General features: G+C 35.8%; 1 long non-coding RNA gene across 1 annotated transcript in view; it reads right to left on the reverse strand.

Annotated features, from left to right (window-relative positions):
* Positions 1-8,772, reverse strand: part of LOC135137696 (uncharacterized) — a 234,463-nt gene that overhangs the window by 113,068 nt on the left and 112,623 nt on the right. The window lies entirely within an intron of this gene.

The following is an 8,772-nucleotide window of genomic DNA, read 5'->3' on the forward strand; positions in this document are numbered from 1 at the left end:
ACACCGTTAATTATTAATTTAGAAGAGTCGAGTGATGATGACAGTGACTATTTCGATCAATAAATAAGCAGTAGTAGTTAATAAGTAAATAGTTGTGCTGTAATAAAAATAAAAAACTCGAAAGGCGCAGTTGTCGGTAAATGCAAAACTCAGTCCTGCCCTGTGCTTTTACCAGAAAAGGTCTTTTCAGGTAGGTATCGGTTTAAGACATCCGGTTGTGACGGCCTATTGAATTATAATGGGAGTCAAATTGGTGTGAAGTCATAAACGCCAAATATCTTTGAGGATAGTATACCATTGACTACCGGCCGTTCCACGAGAAGCTGCTGTCCCCGAATACAACTGCCACCCCGTCTACAAGGTCCGATGGCCCCGCAGTGTCTCTGCTCAGTAGCATCGGTGTACCGTCCGACCAGCGACGGGATTAAAGACGGCGGTACATCACGCAACGATCACCCGCGGAACGGAAAAGAAAAAAGGAACCGGACCTCAGGAACCCTAGGCTGACGAACTGGGCTTTATACAACGAAGAACTGGACGACAGACTGGGGACCTCCGTGCATTCGCCTTGTTCAATTCTGTCCTTTAACTTCTTTTTCAATTGATTGTACAATTCTTGTTGCTTTGGGGTCCTATCAAATGATATACGTATGTTTTTAAATTCTTGAGTTGTAGAAAGATTTTTAGCTTTACCTACGTATGAGCTTAAAAACATCCTCTTCGGATTGCAATATAACTTTGATGTCTTGCGCGCAATTCAGAGAACTTACCAAGTCTAAAACAATTAGGGTTCGACGTATCAACAGTATCATCAAGGGAATTAATTAAGTTCGATATGTTTTGTTTGTCATTGGCGAGACGTTCCAGTTTAGGTTTAGAAGCAGGATGTTCTGGTAAATTATAAACTATGATGTTGGAACCACGTTTCTGACGTTCTAGTACTTCTTAAACGACCGTTTCGAAGTCTGGAGTGGATGAAGATTTCTGTTCGTTTAGTGATGATTGTATTGTGTTTATTTGTTCTTGTACTTCAAGTTTCAGATTATTAATAGCTGTGGTCCATTCGTTGCGGAGATCATTAATCAAAGATTTGAGGTCTCCAAAGGATGCCATATTACGTTCGCAAGTATTGCATACCACTTTGATGGATTTGGATTTAGATCTTGTAACTTTAATGTCTTGTTCAGTTAGCCCTCCACCTACGCAGTGGATACGAATAGGTGCTTGACAAGCGTCACAATGAATTTCCGCTGTATTCGATTTTAAAATGATATTGCAATTGCCACACTTACTCATATTGTATAAAATTAGAGTAATGAAATAAGGTAGGTTTGATCAAGTAATAATGTTGGAAATCAATGAAAGGAGAGATACAGGGATACAGATTAATGAACAGGGATTAAAATTGGATATTAAATAATTTATACGATGGAAACATGGAACAAAACAAAACTAGCAAAGATTTATAAAAACAAAAGATCTGGTGTGAAATAAACTTGTGCAAAAAAAATATCATGTGAGGTTAAAACTGCAGAGAATGAAATTTACGTTCAATTAGAATTATACAACAAAAAAAATTACTGAAGTTCAAATTGTGAGATAGAAAAATATTCTATGAGGTGAAAAATTGCAAAGTTAACAAAAATTACATGAGATTAATACTTGCCACACTTTATCAACGATTCAAACAAAGAGTTTACGTTATGTCAAATTATGTGATGGTCCAAGAGATTGGTTACTTAAAAACAATTTACTTTGAGAGTTTAAAATACCGTGAACTGGTTACTCCAACCAAACACATAATAAATAAACACAAAAATATCCAGTCATCGTTGCAAGAAAAAGCATCTCGGTGATGTGAATTTTAACGTTGCGAGGAAATACCTCGATGATGTAAATTTTAACGTTGCGAGGAAACCCCTCGACGATGTAAACTTTAACGTTGCGAGGAAACGTCTCGATGATATAAATTTTAGCGTTGCAAGGAAATACCTCGTTGATGTTATCAATCTCTAGCGTTACGAGAACATGCCTCAGTGATGTAATCAATCTTTAGCGTTGCGAGGAAAAAGCGTCTCGGTGATGCAATCAATCTTTAGCGTTGCGAGGAAATGCGTCTCGGTGATCCAATCAACCTTTAGCATGGCGAGGATATACCTCAGGGATGCAATCGATCTTTAGCGTTGCGAGGACATGCCTCGATTATGTAATCATGATAACGATGATAAAGGGAAGAAATTATTTTAACCCCCCGTCAGTCCACGGTATAATGAATTTTGTTAATTTAACTGCCCTAAATGAACTTTTAGCAATCTTGTGTGAAGAATTAAGAAACTTATTCGTAATTAAACAAACAAGGCGTTATCCTGACTAAGTGAAGTTCATGAAATCTTCTAGCAAGTGGTTTATTTAAATAATCCTGATTCTTAAATCGTGTTAGTTCTAGCTGACGATTAAAAAAACTAACCTGACCGGTGAATTTACAAACAATAAAACAAGTCTACACCACGTGGTCCGCGTTGCTCCCGAAAATTAACACTTTCCCGATTAAAAAGCCGCAAAAATTAGCCGCGCGGATTGGGGAAACTGGGCGCCGTCGGAGTTACGATTGATTGTCGTTAAACAAAGGCTTCCTCCCTTTTTATTAACTACCAAACCAGCTAATCTAACCTAGTTACTTACAGCGTCTTTTCACCATGCTTCCACTACACCGAACAAAAACATCAATGGTGCATCCCGCTAGCCGCTAGCTTGTCTACCACTACCGCCCTCTAACACCAGAACTATCAACTAGCCCCATGCGCTAACGTGCATATATGTTTAACGATTTTTTGATTGAATTGTTTTCTTTCAAATTCAAATTATTCAAATGTGATTTCGCGCCGCTGTTAATTAATTTCAGTGTAAAAATTTGATTCAAATTCGGTCACCATAATGCGTAGTATTAAAAATCTTAATATTATACATCGAAAGAATATCACGTAGACATTTATTTGATTTGAATGAGTTTATCGCCTCAAAGCAGACGACCAAAATTATTCATACGCCTCGATTGAAGAAAATATTCTAAATGTTATTATTATAATCCTTACCTTATCATTATTTTATTGTTATAAAGACGAGCGTATTTTCACATTTTCGAGAAAATGGGGTGGCTCGTCCTTAATTTGATCAATAATAAATTGACTGATTCATTAATTTTTTTGAGTCACCCAATACAAGCAAATCTAAAAAATTATTAATGCAATGATTAGTTGCCAGTATAGTCTGATCATATTTTGTACATTTGCGAAAGAATCTATTCGACAAAATTTTGAGATGACGTAATCAACTTTTTGGAGTTGATAAACAGACACATTTTGATTAAAAAGTTACCATGCTTACAATAACGACTTCAAAACGTCAAGATTTCAAAGTATTCAGTTTTGCAATTCTTGATTTAATCAATAAAATAAATTGACTCAGTCATTAATTTTTTTGAGACACCCCGTATAAGCAAATCTAAAAATTGGTCGAAAGTTATTTCGACAGGACTTCCCTCGCCCCCGAAGTGCAATGCCACAAATCCCGCTTCTTTGAAAAATTAAAAAAATTGATTTTGCGAATTTATATTCAACTAGCTTTTCGCCCGCGGCTTCGCTCGCGTAGACGATTCGTTGTGTTGAAGAATATTATTATGAACCTTCAAATAGAAAATGTGTTGAAGGACATTAATACAATTTCCAGTAAAAATCGACATAAAAAATGTTTGCTCATAAAAACTTTGTCACCCCCTTTCGTCTTCTTAGGGGTGGAATCTCGAAACAATCTGAAATACGTGTTTCATTAAAATGTAAAAATTTAAATTTACAGTAGAAATATTTTCCCATACAAACTTCGCCACCACTTTTCACACCCTTTGGGGTTGAATTTCGGAAAATGCTTAAATCCGGGTTTCATTCTTTGTATTGAAGAGCATTAATTTAATATCAAGTTTCACGCAAAAATTTAAATTTACAATAGAAATACTATTCCCATACAAACTTAACCAGTACTTTTCACCCCCTTACTTTTTGGAGTTGATAAACAGATACATTTTGATTAAAAAGTTACCATGCTTACAATAACGACTTCAAAACATCAAGATTTCAAAGCATTCAGTTTTGCAATTCTTGATTTAATCAATAAAATAAATTGACTCAGTCATTAATTTTTTTCAAACACCCCGTGTAAGCAAATCTAAAAAATATTAATGCAGTGATAAATCACAAGTATAGACTCATCATACTTTGCACATTTAAGAGAGCATTTTTTCAGCAAAATTTTAGGATGGCGTCATCAATTTTTTAGGGGGATGGACAAATACATTTTGATCAAAAATTTACCATGCCTATGATAACTTTAAAACATCTGCAAGATTTCTAAGGATTTTGTGTTGTAGTTCCTGCTTAAATCAATAAAATAAATTTACGCAATCATTAATTTTTTTGACTCACCTGTAGGTATATGCAGATCCAAAAAATATGAATGGAATGATAAATCACAAGTACAGACTCATCATATTTTCTACATTTTAGATTTTATTTTGATTAAATATGTATCATACTTATCATAACTGTAAACCAACTGTAAACCATCTGCAAGATTTCAAAGTATTCGGTTTTGCAGATTCGAAATTAAATTGCAAAATGTTATTTCATGTTGTTTTTTTTTTCCAAAAATCTGGACGTTTCGGGTAAAAACTCAATTCGTAGTCATAAACTACTTACATGTGTAGGACTAGGTTATTTTATACAATTTAAAACCCATTTACTATGTACAATTTTGAAGTGATGTTATTACATTATTGGTGGGGATAATTAGATACATTTTGGTTAGCGTTTTACCATCTACATATTCCTAATATAAATACAAAATTTGACAACAATCGGCCCAGTACTTTCGGAAATTATCTGTCTAATAAACATCCGGGACGGCAGACAGACGGAAACGGGAAACCTATTTCTTAGTCCTCTAGGGGTCATGAAAGGTCGAGAAAATGTAAAAGTAGAGAGTCGACCGACGGACTCGATTACAATACTTCTTTTGCCTACGCTCGGGTAATAAAAATTGGCCCAAGGTTACTTCGAGAGAACGTCCGTCGCCCTTGAAGTACAGTCCAACAAATTCCGCTTTTTTGGAAATTAAAAAAAAATGTTTTCTGATAACCTTTGTACAGGGTGATTTTTTTAACCTGAAACTTTCAAATATCTCGAAAAATGGGCACTCTACAAAAAGATGTCAAAATTTAATCCTTCCATGGGGGAAATGCTTTGGTGCAAAAACTATGTAGTCCCCCTCCGCCCTCCTTGTAGGTGGTGCGGGGAGTAACTTTGAAATATTAAATAGGAACCCCGCATTTTTATTACAGATTCGGATGCTACGGCTAAAAGTACGTAGGATTTTTTTTCGATTTCTCCCAACAAGAGCCTATGCATACAAGATTGCAATACGTTTGCAGTAAAAAATACCACGTTTTCATTGTAAATAAGCAAAAATGAGTCGCAGTGGCGGCTCTTCAGAGGAGGCAAGGGAGGCTGACCCTCCTCTGTTTTTTGGGGCTGAGCTTCCTCTAATTTTTTCGATGAAAGAATTTGTATTTTTGTAGACATTTGTTACTTTTCAGAATATTTTGTTTGATTTCATTTACTTTCATCAGATATCAGGTTAAAATGTCGAAAAAAATTATATTTGCGCCCTTACAATCATAATTCACACCACTCCTCGTTTGGCTTCAGCAATAAAGGCTAGCCTCCGCCGAGAATGCATCTTACTATTGAGACCGCAACCTTGACGCATCGTCATTCGGTACTGCATTGGCTAAAACGTTAATCAGGGTGCCGCTTCAGGCCGCTAGCCTCCGGCTAGTTCATCTCTTTTCAGATCAAGTCGCACGGATAATTTTATCTCTTTCTTATTAATTGGAGCGATCCGGTGTAAATTGGAAAAACATTGAGGTGGTTTCGCGTGCTCCCTATTCAGTGGTGAGTGGTGTTTAGGCTTTAGTACCTAGGTAAAGCCTAATGTGTTTTTTGTATCATTTATTTGCGTTTTATTTCTGATAGTTAAAAACAGCTGGTATTATCGGCATATTAATATTACTTATACTTAACGATAATGAGCAACGAAAATAATTCAGTCTCATGTGCAGATACGTAAATTATCTATTAAAAAATGAATTTAGTAGCTTTGATTGTGATAAAAAGATCGCTATAAAACAAAAGGGGAGACCAACACCACCACTCCCATTAATGGTAATGACAGGTAAAAAGCAAAACAGAGCATTTCATGAAAATAAATGTAATAAAACTAAATGGTTAACGGCTTCGGTTTTTTAAGAAACAAATTATACTGTTGGAATTGTGTATTATTCACAAGTGATAAATTTTCCGTTTGGGATAAAACAGGCTATAATAATTTACAAAATTTGTCATGAGCAATAGAAAGACATGAAAAATCACAGGAACACATATTTTCTTCTACTACTTTAGATTCCGCTCATAAGAGGGATATTGAGAACTATAACGAGAAAGTTGGTAAAAATAGGGCAATTTTGAAAAGACTAATCGATGCAATAGTTTATCTATCAACGCAGGAGTGTTCTTTTCGTGGACATGACAAAAAAAAATATTCAGATAATGAAAGATATAAAAAGTAGTGCTTTTCAAATTTGAGCCTCCTTTGAAGAAAACTTCACAAGCCGTCACTGGTCGCCACATCATTGAAGGCAACTTGAAATGTACCGAGACATTTTGGAAAACGAACTGCCAAATTACTTGAAAACTTGAGCTTAGAAGTGCGACAGAACATGTGATTTCAATATGATGGTTGTCCAGCACACTATTCGATGGTTGCACGTGAAGTACGTGCTCATGATTTCAATGATCACTGTATTGGTAAAGTCGGTCCGGTAAGTTGGCCTGCCAGATTACCAGATCTTAGTTCGCCAGATTTCTTATTGTGGGCTATCTCAAAGACAAAGTTTACAAACAAAAACCAACAACACGTGAGAATATGAGTGAGCGAACCAGAAATCCTTGTGCCAAAATTCAACGGACCAGCAGACACATGTCTCAGTGTACATTCAATCAGGGGCGGTTGGTGCCGGGGGGCACAAGGGCACGTGCCCCCCCAAAATTACAACGTCGACAAACACACTGGACATAGTAAAATAGTAATTTTCAGTATTTAAAAAATCATCCGGAAATTTGTGTCATAATTATCAAAACTATTTTTTTATCTCTCTCCACTTGTATAAAATGTATCAAAACTTACATCCACATAGATCTAAAGACGTGTCTTGGATATATGATGTTATTTTTGATGAAATGCTGATAAAAGCCGGGCACAGAGACCGAAAATCGTGGCTGATTTAGATGTTTTGTCCTCACCACTGGACTGCGCACCCATTCCCACCGTGCTCTGCAGGATTGAGTTACTATCGCGAGTTTTAATTTTCATTCTGCGCGAACACGTATTATAAATATTCTTGGATAATCTTCTCGGTAATACAGATATTCAGAAACAACTACACAGCGCCTATATTAATAATATTTGGGCACATAACGCAAGGGTCGACAAAAATCGCCATATATTACGCCGATTGATAATGTGGATACAATTTTATGGAGTGTTCGAACTTGCTTTACCTGGACATGACGAAAGTAGGGAATCGCAAAATCCGGGTATATTTCGAGGTCTGATTGATTTTACGGCTGAATTGGACTCTGCTTTATCAAAACATTTGAAAGAAGCAACTTTTTTTAAAGAAACGCCTAAAACTGTTCAAAATGAACTTTTAGATGCTATGAACTATAAAATTTTATTCGAAGACAAAAAGGTATGTGGAGAAATCCTTTTTTACTTTTATTGAATGTATTTTTGTATTTATTTCCGTCACACAATTTCGTCTATTAATTGGTAATTACAACCTGTTTTATATCTTCATATTTAACTCATCAATCAAATTGTGTCCCCCCATTGCAAAAAAAAGACCACTGCATTCAGTATGCATTGAAATCGAAGGCCATCATCATTTTGAGCACTTACTTTAAATGAAAGATGATGAGGCGAGGGGACTGATGTAAATTAAGCACTCTAATAAGTGATAGGCGAAAAGACTCACATAAATGAAACAGCCTGATAGAGAGAAGAGGCGGGGAACTTGGGGAACTCACCTAAATCAATCACCCTGATATGTGACAGGCAAGGAGACTCACGTTAATCAAGCACTCCAAAGGGAACAGAAAACTATTTCGCCCATATCGTTCCTTGGTTACGCTAAAAGTAGTTTATTCGTCACCCATTTACATTTCTACAGGTAACAATTTCCAAGTTATTTGAAATTTGCAGCATGAATACTTTTTTGACGACGCATTTTGAGTATTTACATAAATGCGTGGTATTTTTCATTGCCAACGTAGGCATAGGATCTCACTAGGAGAAATCCGAAAAATTTGAATTTCGTCAATTCAGCGCCATCTATAACGAATCGGAAAAAAATGTTTCAGACAAATCATACTTACTTTTAGCCGTAAACTCCAAATCTGCAATAAAAAATAGCAGTTCCCATTTAAAGTTTCGAAGTTAATCCTTGCCCCACATAAAAGGTGATGAGGGCGACTAATTTTAGCACTAATGTATGTACTTCTTCCGCGGCATGATTAAATTTTGATTCTGGACAATTTTTCGCAGACTGCTTATTTTTCGACATTTTTGAAAGGTTCAGATTAAAAAAATCACCGTATATATTAA

The sequence above is a fragment of the Zophobas morio genome, unplaced genomic scaffold, assembly GCF_036711695.1.
Source record: "Zophobas morio isolate AGI-343-1 ecotype UQ-CSIRO unplaced genomic scaffold, CSIRO_AGI_Zmor_V1 ptg000029l, whole genome shotgun sequence".
In the NCBI taxonomy this organism is placed as follows: domain Eukaryota; kingdom Metazoa; phylum Arthropoda; class Insecta; order Coleoptera; family Tenebrionidae; genus Zophobas; species Zophobas morio.